The sequence below is a fragment of the Camelus bactrianus genome, chromosome 15, assembly GCF_048773025.1.
Source record: "Camelus bactrianus isolate YW-2024 breed Bactrian camel chromosome 15, ASM4877302v1, whole genome shotgun sequence".
In the NCBI taxonomy this organism is placed as follows: domain Eukaryota; kingdom Metazoa; phylum Chordata; class Mammalia; order Artiodactyla; family Camelidae; genus Camelus; species Camelus bactrianus.
In genome coordinates, this window is record NC_133553.1 from 69,576,066 (window position 1) to 69,594,209 (window position 18,144).

The 18,144-nt window shown below is 33.2% G+C and overlaps 1 pseudogene; it reads left to right on the plus strand.

Annotated features, from left to right (window-relative positions):
• The window catches only part of LOC141573381 (centrosomal protein of 162 kDa-like), a 74,421-nt pseudogene that overhangs the window by 26,979 nt on the left and 29,298 nt on the right, over positions 1-18,144 (plus strand).

Below are 18,144 nucleotides of genomic sequence, written 5' to 3' on the forward strand. Positions count from 1 at the left end.
TCTTTTAAACTAAAGCAATCAGTCATTTAAAGAAAAAAGGTTGTTCATATACATAATTTTGCTTTGTATTAATCTACTTTATGTTCTCCATAAATCCAAGTTAATAGGAGTAGTACTCAAAGTAGATGATTTTAAAATTTATATAGAAATACTTTTATGGACATGATACATACTGCAACTGCTGCTGTTTTATGAGATGATGCTTTAGAGGATTTCATGAGAGCTTAGTAGGAACAAAAAGCAAATTAAATGTAGAGGGTATATAGGAATTCTATGTGCAAAGAATTGAGTGAAATTTTACAGTTATGTTTTGTTTATGTAAAGTCAAAACAAAACTAAAGGCTCTGCCTCATGATTCCATTAAAATTTTAGATTAGACGTTACCTTTTTGGAGCTTTACTCAGGATTTTAAATGTCAAAAACTGATGAAGTAACTATATATATATTTTATATTTGACAATACATTACTTGCTGATATTGATGGTGTTTCTAATAATTAATATTACTTTGTAGCTTCTGCAAAGTATTAGATCTGTCATATGTTTGAAATTATGTATTTTATATGACTCTCTTACTTTTTTCTTTTTGAGGAAAATCAGTAAGTATCTGATCACCCATTCATAACCCTAGTACTTATCTAATTATAATTTTTATAATAGTTGTTTTCAGGAAGTCCTACAAGTCAATCCTCCCTCATTGCTTTTGTTTCCTAGTGTCTAAACAGCCTCCTCCCTTTTCCTGAAAGCTTCCTGCTGTTGCTTCCAGACCTCTTACTAGGGTGGTCTTCAGAATCCCCTTCTCCAACTTGTCTGTTCCTTTTCCAAAGGAAATGCATTTTTTGTCAGCCTATTCTGGGAATGGGGCCCAGTGCAAAATCTAATATAGACCCCTTATTAGAAATTATTAATAATTTCACAAAGGTGGCAGTAGAAAATTAAGCCAAGTGTAGAGCCCTTCTAAGCATGGGAACCTGTGCACCACACATGTTATGGATTCATGAAACTGGCCTTAACCTTTTCCCTTGGTGATTATGCCCCAGAACTTTGCTTTTTTTTTGATGCATCCTTACGTTGACTGTATCTTTCTTTCCTGCACTCTGATTCCCTTTTTTTCTCCCTGTAGTTGTGTAGCCCCAGAGTCTTGAGCTGCAGAGAATTTTACATGCCCTCTTCTGTTTTCATAGAAAGAAGGCAAAAAAGAGCAAATATTTGGGAATTTTTTTTTGAAATAATTGTATCATCAAGAATTGCTCCAGATATTCTTGGTAATAAATCATATTTGAGAATTGAAGTTGTCTAAGAATTCTACTATGAAATATTGTATTTTGATTTAGTTTCCTTGGCTCAATATACGATTAATTACTAAAGTATATATCTGTTCAATGCTTGGATACATACATGTAAAAATTAATTCATTTGACAACAGTGTCTATGCATGTGATGGCAGCAGTCCCCGAGACAACTGTTTAAAAAACAGAGTGTTAAAATATTAGCCCTTGTTATCATCATTAAATGGGCAATACCCTCCCTTAGGCTTGGCACCATTTTAAGGATTAAAGAGTTCTTAGCTGACTCTCCTCTTTCTGATCTGTGCCCTCATATCCTCTGGGAACCATCTTTTTCCTTATCTACTTTCTATCCTGGTTTGCTTTACGTGTTTCAGAAGTAACATTAATCTGATAACCCATTAGATGGTCAGAAGGTACAAAATCATCTACTTTGTTTATCCCATTAGATAAACTAGAGGGGAAAATAGATGTGTGGGTCTCAGTATGCAAACTTATTTGTTCATAACAGGGTCATCATGCAATCTGACAGTATTTGAAGGAGGTTGCTAGTATCAGCCTCACAAAAGGCTGAGACAAAAGTGGGCAGAAGAAGGAATGTTTATAAGTTGATGTACGTTAGCTAAACATTCATGGAGCCTGTTTGCATGCAATTGCCTGATGCATTAGGAGCAAATCTTTAGGGAAATGTACTTAGTGACATAATCATAAACAAATCTCTATAGAATTATCAAGTGTGGTGAGTAGATACCTACACTGGTAGAATGACTGTTATTAGATTGGAGGGACCCTGAATTTGCTGCCTACTTCAAAATAGTTTGCAAATCTCTCTCAGTGGCCCAGTTCTGCAGTCCTTGATAGCAGGAATCTAACTCATAGAGTCAAGACTATGTTTTCACACTTAAAAATCTAACAAAATCTAGTGATTCAAACATGTTTTTGGACATTAAGAAATACTAAACAATAAATAACTACACACACTTGCAATTGTTTACATGTATATATACAAATACTCACATTTTTTTAACTCTCATATAGATAATTGAAAAATACGTGGATTCATAGCAGAATAATTCTTAAGAAATCATAGATTTTAGAATGTCTCTACCTTTAAATATGAGACATTTGTTTTGCCAAACTGATGTATATTTGACAAATATTTATTGATTGTTAGTCCTTGGAGATTCAGAGACAACTGTTACCCATGTACAGCCTGAAAAAGCACACAGGAAGCTGAGGTAGACAGAGAAGTCAGTCAGATCATAGCTTAAAATGATAAGTATAAATTAAGTACAAGTTTTTATGCAAGTGTGCTTTACTCTAAGAAGTAAAAAGAAGTTTTTGAACTTGGTGATGTGGAGTTGCATTCTGAAGAGTAAATGAATGGAAGGCTTTGTTGGAGTGTGGGGATGTAAGGTGAACAAGACATGGAAATATAAGAAAACCTGAACCTTAAAGATAAGAGGACATGGAACTCTTAAGACAGATCATATGTTAGGTCACAAAACAAGTCTCAGTAATTTTAAGAAGATTCAAATTATATCAGACATCTTTAGTGACTACAGTAGTATGAAACTAGAAATCAACTACAAGAAGAAGACAGAAAAACTCACAGATATGTGGAGATTATGCAACAAGCTACTAAGCAGCCAATGGATGAACAAAGAAATCAATAGAGAAATAAAAAAAAACCTTCAGAAAAGTGAAAATGGACATACAACATAACAAAATATATGAGATGCAGCAAAAGCAGTTCTAAGGGGAAAGCTAACAGTGATGGATGCATATATCAAAAAACAAGGAAAATCTCAAAGAAAGAATCTAACTTCACCCCTAAAGCCTGGGGGGGGGGAACAAAGCCCAAAGTTAGTAGAAAGAGGAAATTAAAAAGATCAGTGTGGAAATAAATAAAACAGAGACCAATAAGAAAATAGAAAAGACCGATGAAACTAAGAACTGGTCTTTGAAAAGATAAACAAGATTGGCAAATCTTTAGCTAGAATTGCTTCAAATTAGTAAATATCAGAATTGAAAGAGGAGAATTTACAAATGATATCAAAGAAATACAAAAGATTGTAAGATACTACTGTGAACAATTATACACCAATAAATTGGACAATCTTTGAGAAATAGATAAATTCTAGAAAACAGAATCTTTCAAAACTGAACCATGAAGATATAGGAACTTTGAGTAGACCAACTTACTAGTAAGTAGATTAAATTAGTCAGAAACTTCCTAACAATAAAAAAAATCTGGAACCAGACAGCTTTACTGGTAAATCCTGCAAAAGATTCAAGGATGATTTAGTGTTATCCTTCTCAAAATCTTCCAGAAAACTGAATAGAAAAGAATGCTTCCAAATTAATTTTAAAAGACCAGCATTTCCCTGATACCAAAATGAGACATTTACACCTCACACGAAACAATTATAGGCCCATATCTCTAATAAACATAAGTGCAGAAATCCTCAACAGAATATTAACAAGCCAAATTCAACAGTACATTAAATGGATCATACACCATGATCAAGTGGGATGTACTCAGGGACACAAGGATGGTTCAGCATTTGCAAATAATTCAGTGTGATACACCACATTAACAAGTGAAGGTTAAGGGGGTGGGAAGGGATAGACTGGGATTTCAAAATGTAGAATAGATAAACAAGATTACACTGTATAGCACAGGGAAATATATACAAGATCTTATGGTAGCTCACAAGGAAAAAATGTGACAAGGAATATATATATATATATATATATATATGTCCATGTATAACTGAAAAATTGTGCCCTACACTGGAATTTGACACAACATTGTAAAATGATTATAACTCAATAAAAATGTTAAAAATAAAACAAAACAAAACAAAACAAAATAACAAATGAAGGTTAAGTCATACTATCACCTGAATAGATGCAGAAAAAGCATTTGAGATAATTCAGCACCTATTCATGATTTTAAAAAGCTCTCAATAAAGTGGTTATAGACAGAACTTATATCAACATAATAAAAATCATATGTGACAAGCCCATAGCTAACATCATACTCAACAGTGGAAAGTTGAAAGCTTTCCCTCTAAGATCAGGAACAAGACAAGGATTCCTGCTCTTGCCACTGTTACTCAATGTAATATTGGAAATGCTGTCCAGAACAGCTAGGCAATAAAAAGAAAAGGCAGCCAATTTGGAAATGACAAAGTAAAACCATAACTATTTACAGACAGCATGATTTTATATATAGAAAACCCTAAAAACTTCACCACAAAAACTGTCAAAGCTAATAAATTCAGTAAAGTTGCAGAATACAAAATCAGTATACAACTATCTGTCGTGTTTTTATATAACAACAACAAACTATTGGAAAAAAGAATTAAGAAAACAACCCTATTCACAATTACATCAAAAAGAATAATACCTATGAATAAATTTAACCAAGGAGGTGAAGTCCTGTGCACTGAAAACTGTAAGATATTGGTTAAATAAATTGAAGATGGCACAAGTAAATGGAAAGATATTGTGCTCATGAATTGGAGTGATCAATATCGTTAAAAAGTCCATTTTACCCAAAGCAATCTACAGATTCAGTGTAATCCCTGTAAAAATTCCAATCTCATTTTTCACAGATAAGTCCTAAAATTTTTATGGAACCACTAAAGATCTGGAATAGTCAAAGCCATCTTGAGAAAAAAGAGCAAAGCTGGGGATATCACAGTCCCTGATTTCACACTATATTTCAAAGATGTCATAGTCTACACAGTATGGTAGTGGCATAAAAAGAGACACATAGATCAATGGAATAGAATAGAGAGAATAGAGAGCCCCAAAAGAAAGCCATATATATATGATTAATTAAAGGGTGCAAACAAGACAAGAATATACAATGGAAAAATGACAGTCTCTTCAATACATGGTTTTGGGAAAACTGGACAGCCACATGGAACAGAAAGAAATCAGACTTCTCTTTCACCATGAACAAAAATTTACTCAAAATAGATTAAATACTTGAATGTAAGACCAGAAACTATACAACTCCTAGAAGAAAACACAGTGGGTAAACTCATTGGCATTGGTTTTGGTGACTTACTTTTTGATTCTGATTCCAAAGGTAGGGCAACAGAGGCAGAAAAAAGCAATTGAGATCACATCAAATTAAAAAGCTTCTGCACAGCAAAGGAAGTCATCAACAAAATGAAAAGGCAATCTACTGAATGGGAGAAGATATTTGCATGTCATATAATTGATAAGAAGTTAATATCAAAAATATATAAAGAATGCATACAGCTTGATAACAAAAAGAACAAACAATCTAATTTAAAATTTGGCAGAGGATCTGAATAGACATTTTTCCAGAGAAGACAATACAGATGGTTAACAAGAACATGAAAAGATATTATCATTAATCATTAGGGAAATGCAAATCAAAACCACAATGAGATGTCATTTCACACCTGGCAGAATGGTTATTATCAAAAGGACAAGGAATAACAAGTGTTGGAGAAAACATGGAAAAAAAGGAAACATGTGCATTGTTGGTGGGAATGTAAATTGTTACAGTGACTGTGGAATGCAGTATGGAAATTCTTTAAAAAATTAAAAGTAGAACTACCAAATGATCCAGCAATTCCACTACTGGGCATTTATCTGAAAAATAGGAAAATGTTAACTCAGAAAAGTATATGTGCCCTTATGTTGACTGCAGCATTATTTACAGTAGCCAAGCTATATTTATCATGGGATACTACTAGGTCATAAAGAAGAATAAAACCTTGCCATTTGTGACAGCATGGATAGATCTTCAGGGCATTATGCCAAGTTAAATAATTCAGATAGAGAAAGACTTGATTTTACTTAAATGTGTAATCTATAAAACAAAACATGAACAAACAAAACCAAACTAACAGATACAGAGGCTAGATTGGTAGTTGCCAGAGGGCAAGGGTGTTGAGAGGCAGATGGATTTGGAGATGGGAGTTAAGAGTTACAAACTTCTAGTTACAAAATAAATAAGTCCTGGGAATGTAATATACAGCATGACCACTTATGTCGATAAAATTTTGTTGCATATTTAAAAGTTGCTAAGAGAGTAAACCTTGAAAGTTCTCATCACAGGAAAAATTTTGTAACTTTGTATGGTGACAGATGGTAACTAGACTTACTGTGATCATTTTGCAGTGTATATGACTATCAAATCATTTGGTTGTTCACCTGAAACTAATATGTTCTATGTCAGTTATATCTTACTAAAACAAAAGCAAAGCAAAAATATAAGAGAGCATACAAAAAGTTTTATATTCCTTCCATAAAGCAGCTGGGTAAGTGGAGAGGGCACTGGATTGCATCCTGGCTCTGTCCAGCCACTCTTGATGGTCTTTGCAAGTACTTAACTTTGGAGTTTCATTTCTTTGCCAATAAAATGTATGTAATAAAGCATTGTCTTCCAGGGATGTTGTGAAGATACACTTTGTAAATTGTACATAGGAGTAGGGTATAGTATTTAGTACTATAAATAAATAGTACAGTAAATAAATAGTACAGTAAATAGTATTTAAAGGGATTAAAGTAATCAACAATGACCTTAACCAGAGGTTCCCAGTCTTGGCTGGATATTTGAATAACTTAGGGAACTTCCAAAAAGGATTCTTAAGTGCTGATGTTTACATTTCACCCCCTAGAGATTCTGACTTAACTGGACATGGTATAGTCTGGATATGAAACTTAAAGGAGAATACTGGAAAATATGAGAAAAAATAAGAAACAGTAACAACAACAAAAAAAAGGAAACAGAAAAAGAGGAAATAAATGTAGAGTCTACCAATATGCTAAGGAATAGATTTCCTTCATTTTGTAGAACAGAAGGATTGCCACCACCGTTAGGTATGGTTGAGAAGCATTTCCAGGTCTCACCTGTTCCAGAGCAGCTGCCTTGTGAGGAGGGCTCACCAACAGAGGAGGAGCTTCTGCATTCTAGAAGTCTCTTCTGTGGAGTGCGTCAATCCTATGCTTCTTATTATGGTGGAATAGGTCATAAGTTTTATTCCTTGGAATAGAAGAAGCATGGAAGAGGTGGTGAGGAAATCTAAAATTGAGGATAAAAATTCTTAGAGCTCTTTAAAGTACTTCAGTTGATCCTATCTAATTAATATGCATCTAAAAAGAGACTGAGGCCCTGCTTTGAAGATGTGAAACACAGCAGAAGCTTTCCTGCCTAAGCCTGTAGCCATAGGTGTGATGACTAGCAATGATATTTTAACTATGTTAGACAAAAAAGAAATAGGCTGAATTATAACAGAAAGAATTGTAAATATATACTAAAGAAAGTGAGAGCTCAGTTTGAATCTTAAAACCATTTACTCCTTTTTTTTTTTTTTTTTTTTTTTAATAAGCCACAATATTCTACCCTGGTTACTGGAAAAGACTGCATGGCAGAATCGTATTCTCTAATATTGAACATCAAAGAAAAGCCAAAAGAAGTAAAATTATTTTTAATAAATTCAGATTCCTAAGACTAGAATTTACTTTTTATATGAAAAACAACTATGTTGATATTTTGATTATGTGAATAATATATATTACACTATTGTGATTGTTATCTGGGACTTCCAGATAAATGAATTATTTTACCCATGTATTGTTTTTCCCATGAAAATATTTTAGACTAATTGAAAAATAATTAACTACATTTATTTTTTTCCCCATGAAAATCTTTTGATATCACAGAAATATTTCCCCATGTAATGTATAATTGCTGAAATATTTCCCACTTAAAATCATTCTAGTTACTTTGTGCCATTCTTAGGATAGAAATACTTGAAATCTCATCATCAAAAGAGATTTCACTACAGATCTTTAATTCAGTGCATGCTAAGCAACACCTATAAAGAATTTTAGGAATAGAAATTAAGTAACAGACTACAATTAGAACAGATAAGAATAGTCACTGGTGAAATGAATCCATTTTTGCTCTTCACATCAAATTCACATACTTTTAGACTTGTCTGGGAGTGCTGTTTTCATTTTTGTATGCAGCGTTTATACAAGATCCCTTTACAGTCTGACATTTGCTTCAACCACTCAAATGAACTGTTTTTGTTGTTGTTAAACACACCAGCTATTTTCAAGTAAACAAATCCACTAATCACTTTTCAGTCCCCATCTTATTTCACTTCTATCAGCATTTGATACAGGTAGAAGTCCTTTTTTGGGACATTCTCTTTGTTGAGGTCCACCAGTCAACGACCACTTGTAGTTGACCAAATTGGACTTTTAGATACCTGGTGCAGGAGGGAGACTATATTCTGTAGGAAACTGTGAGGCATCTTAATTAGAGTTTGCCAAGAAGCTCTTGTTATAGGTTTTGGGCTTGTATTATGTGATTTGGAGGAAGGTTCAAGGAACAGAATCTGTTCTAGACTGAGTGCTTTGAGGAAGCAACTAGATTCTATAGCTGTGCATCTTACTTTATAGGTAGAAAGAACAGGATGAGACTAAAGCTATAATTGTGAAGGAGCAGCTGTTACTCTTATTAGTTGGGAGTTGGGAAGTTTGGTAATACTTGTAGTTTTCATAGTGTTCTTGTATTTGTCTGCAAAGAGTCCTCTTGTTTTCATTTCACGGCATCATGGTTACAGTGACCTCATCTCAAGCCAGTGAAGTTGTTCATGTTCAACTGGAAAACACCATGGCCTAGCTCTGTGCCAGGCCAGCTTCCATCTGATGGCTATCAGCATTGCCTTTTTCTTTCTCAATATCATGGTACCATATTCTCTTTGGTTTCTTTCTACTGCTTAACATGCTCCTTTTCAGTATTCCTCACACTATCTCCTATATAATTTTTAACTCTTAGAGTTTCCCAGGCCTTATATCTGAATCATCTTTTATATTATCCTACACTTCTTATGCAGTTTCATTTATTTTTATGATTTTAATTACTATCTGTTTTCTTCAGACTGGAACTATTCTCTGCCTAAAAGATGAGTTGGAAAACTATAGCCCATAGGTCAATACAACCCAAAGTCTGTTTTTGCCCAGATGTGAGGTGGTTTTTATATGTTTAAATGGTTAGAAAAAAATCTAAATGTGAATAATATTTCATGACATAAAATTATATAAAATTCAAGTTACAATATGTAAACAAAAAAGAAGCAAAGTGTTGCTCACCACCTAGTTATTCAAAGGTTAAGTCATCAGCCACTCCATTTGCCCACCCACAGTGCAACCTGAGAGGAATTCAGGATGAAAAACAGGGTGAGGCACCTGTGCTTTTGAATAAGCAGGTCCCTTAGATAGATGTATATTTCAGAAAGAATTTTAATTACCCCACATTCTTGCATCTTCTCATACATAGAAAAGTGCTAAAGTCATTAACCTGAGATATCTGTTCTTTGTGAATAGCAGTAATCTTTTACCAAGAATGTATGCTTGACTGTAAGTATTTCTCAGCCAAAAATCATATATAAATTGGCTTCTCTCCACCTCTTTAGAGCAGTTTCCTCAGAGCTACTAAGCAGCTGTTTCCTGAGCTATAGTCCTTACTTAATAAGATCCCTATATAAAACTTAAACTCATACCTCTCAGGTTGTACATTTTTCTTTAAGTCAACAAGTGTCCAAAGGTAAAATTTTATTGGAATTCAGGCATGTCCATTTGTTTAGGTATTTTCTATGGCTCCTTTTATTGCTACAAGAGCAGTGTTGAGCAGTTGCAATAGAGAGCCAGAATTATCTACTTGCTGTCCCTTTATAAAAAAAGATTGCCAACCCTTGCTCTAAAATCATGTATTAAACTAATCTGTGAGATTTTTCAATTGATTATTTTAGTCATCTTAAAATATTTAAAAGAGAAATTTTACTAATCTCCAATCCATACCAGTGCCTGTTCATCTTAATATTTGGGGTCACTGCCACACAGAAATTCAAATCAGAAACCACAAATCATCCTTAATTCTTATTTTTCCTCTACCCCATATTTTAGTCCTACTAGAAATCCATTGTTTTTGCTTCTGAACTATATCACAAATAGGTCAGTCAGTCTCCATCTTTTCTGTTTTCTGCCATCATTCTGCACCATACCATCCCCACCTTGCAGCTGGTCTACTCAAACAGCCTCATCACTGGTTTCCCACTCATGTGACTCTTAAGTCCCTATCCCATGATGTTTTCTATCATTACATCTGCTCATAGCAATTATGATAATTTTTATGTAAATATTTGGGTTTAAATTCTATATATTTACTTATTTATTGTCTATCCAAACACATAAGTGCTACTGAGGTGACTTCATAAGTTTTAGTTCAGTAGCAGATATAAACATTTTGAATAGCGACTGATGTGGAGTAGAAGGCCAGGAAGTATTTTTTTCACCAGTGACTGACCTACTTAAAGACCACAAAGATATAGGTACAGTTACCCCCTCACGTACACACATTTGCACACATTCCACTTCTAAGGGAAAAATATTTATATATTTTGCATGTACACATTTATCAGTTGAGTATGCATCACTTTACATTTGAACACATCTATGGGAGAGGAAGTTTGCTCTGGGAAGGATGAGTTGATGCTGATTTTATCTTGATTTTTAAGAATTACAACTTGGTCAGTTTCTGTTGTTGTTAGTGGTGATGATAGTGACCTTTTTGCTAGCAAACAAAACCAGCGATTTACTTACATCATTCTTGTGACTCAAAAGATATCTTAACTGAAATGGTTATTTACTTGATAATTTGTTGTCAAACAAACATATATTTCATTTTATACAGGAGAGAACTGTCCAGTTATTTTTATGTGGATTTTAAATAGGAATGTAGACTAACTGTATATAACCACTGTTTTTGAGTGTGTAGCAATTGGAAGAAACTGCTGAAAGCATGAGTTAGGGTTTAGGTGGAACCAACATGGTGAAACGGCCATAGGCTATGTCATGGAGCATCCATTTGAGAACAGTTTTGTAAAGTGATAGAGAAAGAGGCCAGACTGCAGGGCTTTACAGGTAAGTTACCTGATAAGAAAAAATATGGTGAATTAGCAGTAAAAGGGAGAACAAAAATGGGATGGTAGACAGATGTAGAATCAAATACAGCAGGAAAGGAGGGGGAAACACTCTCAGTGTTTGCAGGTAGAAGAAAAGAAATCTAGTTAAAGTGGAAAAAATTAAATTTGGCAGTGAGGAAAACATAAGAACCACACCACTCAAAAGCTTAAGTACCTTCCCACGTTTTGCATAATAATTTGGATTTCAAAAAATGTTTTTACACAATTTGTATCATATGACCCTTACAAAACTGGGTACATCTGAGTAAACTGAGACTGGTGGTTCTATTCCTATTTCACAGATTAGGAAAAAGAAGCTCAATTCCTGGGGTCATGCAGTGGGTAAGTAACATAAGGGAGAACAGAAGTGTCCTCATGCCTATGTTTTTATACTTTCCACTATACCATGTTGACAGTGTAGTGTTAATCTTTAAACAGAAGGAAATCAAAATCTGCTGTGAGGAAGAGAAGCATTTAAGGCATTGATCCAAAGAAGTGGTCTCTTTTCCCTCCCACCCACTTAAACTATTATCACACTTAAGTGAATTTCAGTAAGCCAGAAGTTTGGAAGGAGATGACTCATGAAGAAGTGTGGGTAGCATTAATTTATTTTTTAAATTAACTGATCATACACCATGTACAAGTGTCAGAGATACAGGTGAATAAAAATAGCCATAGTCCCAGCCTTGATAAAGCTCATTCTTTAGTGGAAAGGATCAGCTTTTAATCAAGTAAGGAAATTAAATATTTGAGTACAAACTTAAATATGAGGCTGCATCAGCAGTACTATGAAAGAATGTTACATGGGGCCTCATTGAGCCTACAAGGGGGGGAAGTGTTTGCTTTATGAGAGGATGACAGTTAATCTACTCTAAAGGAGGAATAGGAGTGAAAAATCTGAGAGGGAGTAGTACTGGAGCCTTTTAAGAAGACTCTTACATATGAAGAATTCAAAGGATCTGGTATGACCAGAAAACTTCTAGTTTACTAACATTTGTGTGCCCTGAATTATAATCTACATATAGAATTATTTCATTGTAAATAATTATGCAATGATATTGAGCCATATAATTCTGATCCAACAGTTTTCTCAAGTGATGGCTTAAAAACAGAGAACAGAAATGACTGCTATATAATATTAATTTCTGGTAGAATTTATTTATGTACATATATATAATAATAGACTATGTATAATGATATAATATATATAATAATATTCTTGCAAAGGTCTCAAATAGTGTTTTGCACATGATAAGCAGCCATGAAGTAATGATTAGCTACTTTTTCAACATACGTTTATTGAAAACCTAGTAAGTATAATATGAACAAACACATTCCTGGATGCTGTTGTCCTCTATTTGACCAAAGAATGGTCAGGGGATGTTTTAAAAGAATACTTCTTACCATGAAAAAGCCATTACCATATGTGTTTGATGTACTTATAATCTCTAGATTTATGCAGTCTTTTTTGTCTTAGCCTCAGGTAGAACAGGACAAATCCATTCTTGCAGTGCTGTAAGTGATGAAAATATTAAAATATTTTTTATCTGTGCTGTCCTCAATGGTGGTCATTATCTACATTTGGCTGCTGAGTACTTGGAATGTGGCTAGTGCAACCAAGACTTGAATATTTTAATTTATTTTAATTTAAAAGCTGCATGTGACTAGTAGCAACTGTATTGAAGTGACACTTCAGAGGGATTTAGGAAAAGACTTTGAGTTCCCATTTCAATACTTTTGATACATTTGACATGAACTTGATATTTCTTGTATCTGGTGGCCTGGATCTAATTGAAAGAGGTGTTTTGTTAGTATGAGGGAGAACTTACTTTAGTTTAAAAAATTTACGTGTGAACAGAAGCTCATTTTCCCAACTCACTTGGGGAGTAACTACTGAACTTGTTTACATCAAAAAAATCTGCAAAACCATGTAGATGAAATTGCACAGTAAGTGATTTTTTTTAATGACCTAAAAGAGTAAACAGTTTCGTTTATGCTTACTGTTTGAGTAACAGCCACTTACAAAAGATAGAAATCATAAAAATAAATGAAATAAATTTATTTTATAATAAACATTCAGAAAAATCTAGTGGTCATCTAAAGCAGATGGGAGCTTGTGGTTTGTGTAATCTGTGGTCAGCAAACTCACTTCTCTCCATCATATTCAATATTTACAGTCTCTAAGAGACATCCTTTCCATCTAAAATATTTATATTTAAATGTGAATGCATACAATTAATGTGTTCATTAAAAAGTTATTAAAAGAATATATAAAGTGGAAAGTATATTTCTCTTCCCTGTTTGAATGATAGCCATCTAGTACTGCTGCTTAGAGATTGTGTTTCTATCAATTTTCTTGTTTTGTAAAATTTCAGAGGTACTTAATTTACTCCTGCAACATGTTTACTAATATCTATTATATGCTAGGGATTGTTTTAAGTACTGCTTTACAAAAGTGGAAATAAAAAGCAATTAAAAATTTCTTTAAAAATTACATTCTAATGGAAGGAAATAGGCAATAAACAAAATAAATAATAAAAACATGTGATTTATTAAGTAGTGATAAATGCTATCAATTTTTAAAAAGATTTAAAAGAGGTGAAGGTGTTGAACAGGAAAGGGAGTAAGGATTGCCTCAGCTGGGGAAGGAGATTACATTTTAAATAAAATGAGCAGAGAAGGACCTTCAGAGCTTTATTTTCATCAAAGACATAAAGGAAATGAGGGATCGAGATATGTATAGGCAGAGAACTGTATGTGCAAAGATCTTAAGGTAGGAGCTTGTCCAGTACCTTCCAGAAAAGCATCCTTACAATCTGGCTGGAGCAAGGATCACAAGACAGAGCCTTTTTATGCCAAGTAATTAATACACCATCTAATGATAGTTATAGTATTCTATGTTGTATGTTGTTTTTCCATCAAATGTTTGCTGTCTTTAGGTTTTGAATAGGGCCTCCATGTCTCTGGTTCCTGTCATCTCTATTAACTACACATTAACTTCAGATGACATAATTACATATTAGGGTGTGATTATTTCTCTTATGGAATGTATTATATAATACTTACAAAAATAGCTAATCCAATTTCTGTTCCAGTGTTCTGTTCAAAGTCCAAGTTCAGTTTGTAATGTAAGATTCTGTCCTATATAAGACAGATTGTTTTGCACTCAATACAGTTTAATAAAAACTTACCAAATTTTAATTTACTTGATTATAATAACATTATTGCCATTATTTTTACAGAAAAATAAAAGACTTATGGAAGAGAACATTTCACTAATTTAGTTTATTAATGAGGACATCAAAGTCTAGTGTGAGGTAAAATGATTTGCCAAAGACACATAAATGAGGCTAGTTACAGCTAGCATTATTGTGTTTATAATATGTGTTAGCCATTGTGCTGAATACCGGCACTATGCAATTTTAATCTTCCCAACAATCTGAGAGGCAGTCATTATTACTGTTTTACTAGTGAGGAAACTGAGGGAAATAAGTTCTGTAAAGTAATGCAGCAGGTAAATGGTACAGCTGGGATCCTATCAAGGTCTTTATATCTCAGAAAGAACTCACACTGGTAACTGCTACACTACTGGAGTTACAGGGACAGGAATATCCCATTAAAAACACAAGAAGCAGAGAGGTTTCTGGGAAAGAGAGCAAGTTTTCACTGTGATCAGATGTTGGATTGAATTTTGCCTCCACATAGCTGAATATTTTGGGGTAAGCAGTGTAACTTTCAGTATGTTTCTAGGTGTGAATATTGAGGGACCAAATTACAGTCCCATATTTGCTTATCAGGACTTTGGCTTTATCCAGTATGGGTAAAAGTTAGAAGCCATCAAGCTTCCTAATTGAATTTGTGAGTACATTCTTATAGAGTAAATAAAAGAAGCTGTTCAGTTGAGATGAAAACCTTTATATGCCAAAAAAGAACATAGATTATTGTATTAAAAATAAGGCTCATAATTTAAAATGAAAGTTTGGTGCAATGCCAATAGAAAACCCAAAGTATCTGCTTATTTTAAGGTTAAAAGAGAATATTGAAATTAATAAAGTGTTCATTAATTTGTCCCATGTTATCTGCTTGCTTTTCACTTTTTTCCCACATATATTTGAAATTTTACTTATATTCAGTGAAGAAAGCCCATGTTATCAGCATGGATCATTATGTATCAACGTTGTAAATGGCATTTAAAAAGTAACTATTTTGTTTGCACATGCAGAGCTATAAACTGCCCAGTTAGGTTCATAATAGTCAGTCAGTATTTATACTGCAAGTAATTTGATCTTTTTTTCAAATTTAAAATAAATTTACTTTTATGGGTAAAATAGCTTTGAACAGGCTACTAATCTGAAGTTGTAACTGCTTTTATTGTGCTTACCAAGAAGCAAAGTTTCAGTTACCTTGATTGCTGTATTTTGCCAAACATCTTTTTTTAACCTATTCTTTTGTATATGAAAATGATATGATTTACCCACTATGAGTAGAAAAGCTTCAAGTCATTTTTACATTATTAGTAATGAATTTACAATAAGCATCCAACCTCACACACCGAGACTTCTGGACAACCAGCTGAGATTACAAAGTGTAAGCTGTGGCTAGGGATCAGAGATTACTCTGCATAAATTTAGTTTACCCTTATGGAGATTAAAAGCTCATTAATACTTCATTGTTTCCAACTGAGATAAAAGTTTGAAGCAATTAGTATTTGAAAAAATATTTTCTCCCATTAATTTATTTTTTTACTATGTAATCTGTGTTGCTTCCCTTTTAAGTATTGATAGAGTGTAGTTTAAAATAGAAATCTATGGACTATATCTTAGGTTTTGTTGTTGTTATTGTTTTGGATTAGTGTTCCCTAACAACTTTTATTCCCTAACAGTTTATACAGCAACTTAAACAACAGCAATGAAAAAGTAGCATCTAGATGTTCATTTCATCTGCTTTCCAAATGAAGTGACCAAACACTTCAAGAGGATCTAGATTTTTCCAGCAAGGAAGAAGTGAGAAAACATTTTTAATCATTAAGACAAGAGAGTTTTGCCACTTCTCGGTGATGCAGACATTGTGTACTAGCTGCTTTATCCTGAAGACAGTTTGTTACACAGATGTGTTAGAAAGAGGGCTCCTGGCAGTGTTCAACATGGCTAGTGAATAAGTAAGTGCAGTTTTTAGGTACTTCACCAATGTGTTGTGTTACTCTTACCAATTATTATATGCAAGTAAAATGTAAATCTGTGTGATTATACAGCTTCTTTTATATCCAAATATTGTTCATAAAGAAAATATTCATGAATGGAGAGATGGTAAATATTGGTGGAAAACAGCCAAAGGTTTTTTGTTTTGGTTTAAAACTCTGACATAATTTGAAATTATGGTATATTACTCAGTCTTTTCATAATAATAGCAAGTTGACAAATGATACTGTGAATAGACAATCTGTAATGCCAGAAACCAAATATTAGGGAGTCTTTTGTATAATGAGTTAGAATCATTCTTTCATTAATATCCCTCCTTGGTAGTACATCAGCTCTTTTGGCTCATTAATGCAATGTTGAGGATTTTCAAGTGATGGTGAAAAATGGAGTAAATAAAACTACAGTGGCCCTAAGACAGAATGTCTTTATAAGTGCTTTAGTAATACACTTCTAACACTAGTGAAAGTGATTAATTTGTAATTAAGGGTTTTAGAAATTAAAAATTTTCAACTATGTTTGATATTCCTTTTCTTTAATAGTAGAGAATTGTAAAACATGTCTTAAGAAAATAACATACAAACTTTTTTTCTCAGTGATTATTTTTTTCCAGCTTTACTGAGGTGCAATTGACAAATCAAATTGTATTATTTAAAGCATGGAACATGATGGTTTTATATACTTATTATGTATTGTGAAAGGAACCCATAGTTAATTAACAACACCACCACCTCACATTTTATCTTTTTTAAAAATGAGAACCTTTTAAGTTTTACTCTTCTAGCAAATTTCAGTTAAATAGTGTTGTCAGTTATAGTCCCCATGTTATACACTAGGTCCTCAGACTTTATATATATACAGACTTTATTTATCTTAAGTTGGAAGAACTTGAGACAATTAATTAAATTGGGGGCAAACTGGTGACAACATGAAGATGCTTTGCTACTTCCGAAAAGTTGCTAAGATCTAAACTAAGCTTATTTTCATTATATGAGGAAGCAACCTCAGAGACAACACACTACCTTCTGCCTTGCTCTAAGTTAACTACAGTTCATGTCTCTCTAAGACAACCCTTAAGTCCTTATTACTTCATCTCATTTTTGAGATATCCAGGGAGACATATAACCCCCAGCTCTTTCTATTATGACCCATGATTTCAATATATTAGTTTGGGAATCTCATTGATGTCAAGCGTATCCTAATTCTGGTCTAAAATAAAATTAAATTGTTTAGCAATTGGAAAAGCTATGATTTAGCCACAGCCCTGTGGCACAATTTAGAAGAAATTTCATAAGCTACAATTTATTGAAGCTAGACATTGACCTAAATGCCTTATAGGCACTGCATTATTTACTTCCTACAATAAGCTAATTTATCAGGTAAATAAATGCCATTATTTATCCTGTTTAGAGATGAGAAAATGGATATTTTGAAAGGTTAAGTTATTTGCCTGAAGTTAAACTAGTTATCAGCAGCATCAAGATTAAAATATTATAAACTCTGCCTTATTGTAACTACTAATATCTAATTTACTGTTTGGTTTTTTTACAAACTATATTGTCCAAAATGTAATCTACATATTTTTAATGGAGAGGCTTGACTGTAGACTTATTTTAACACTAGAGCATTAAGTCCC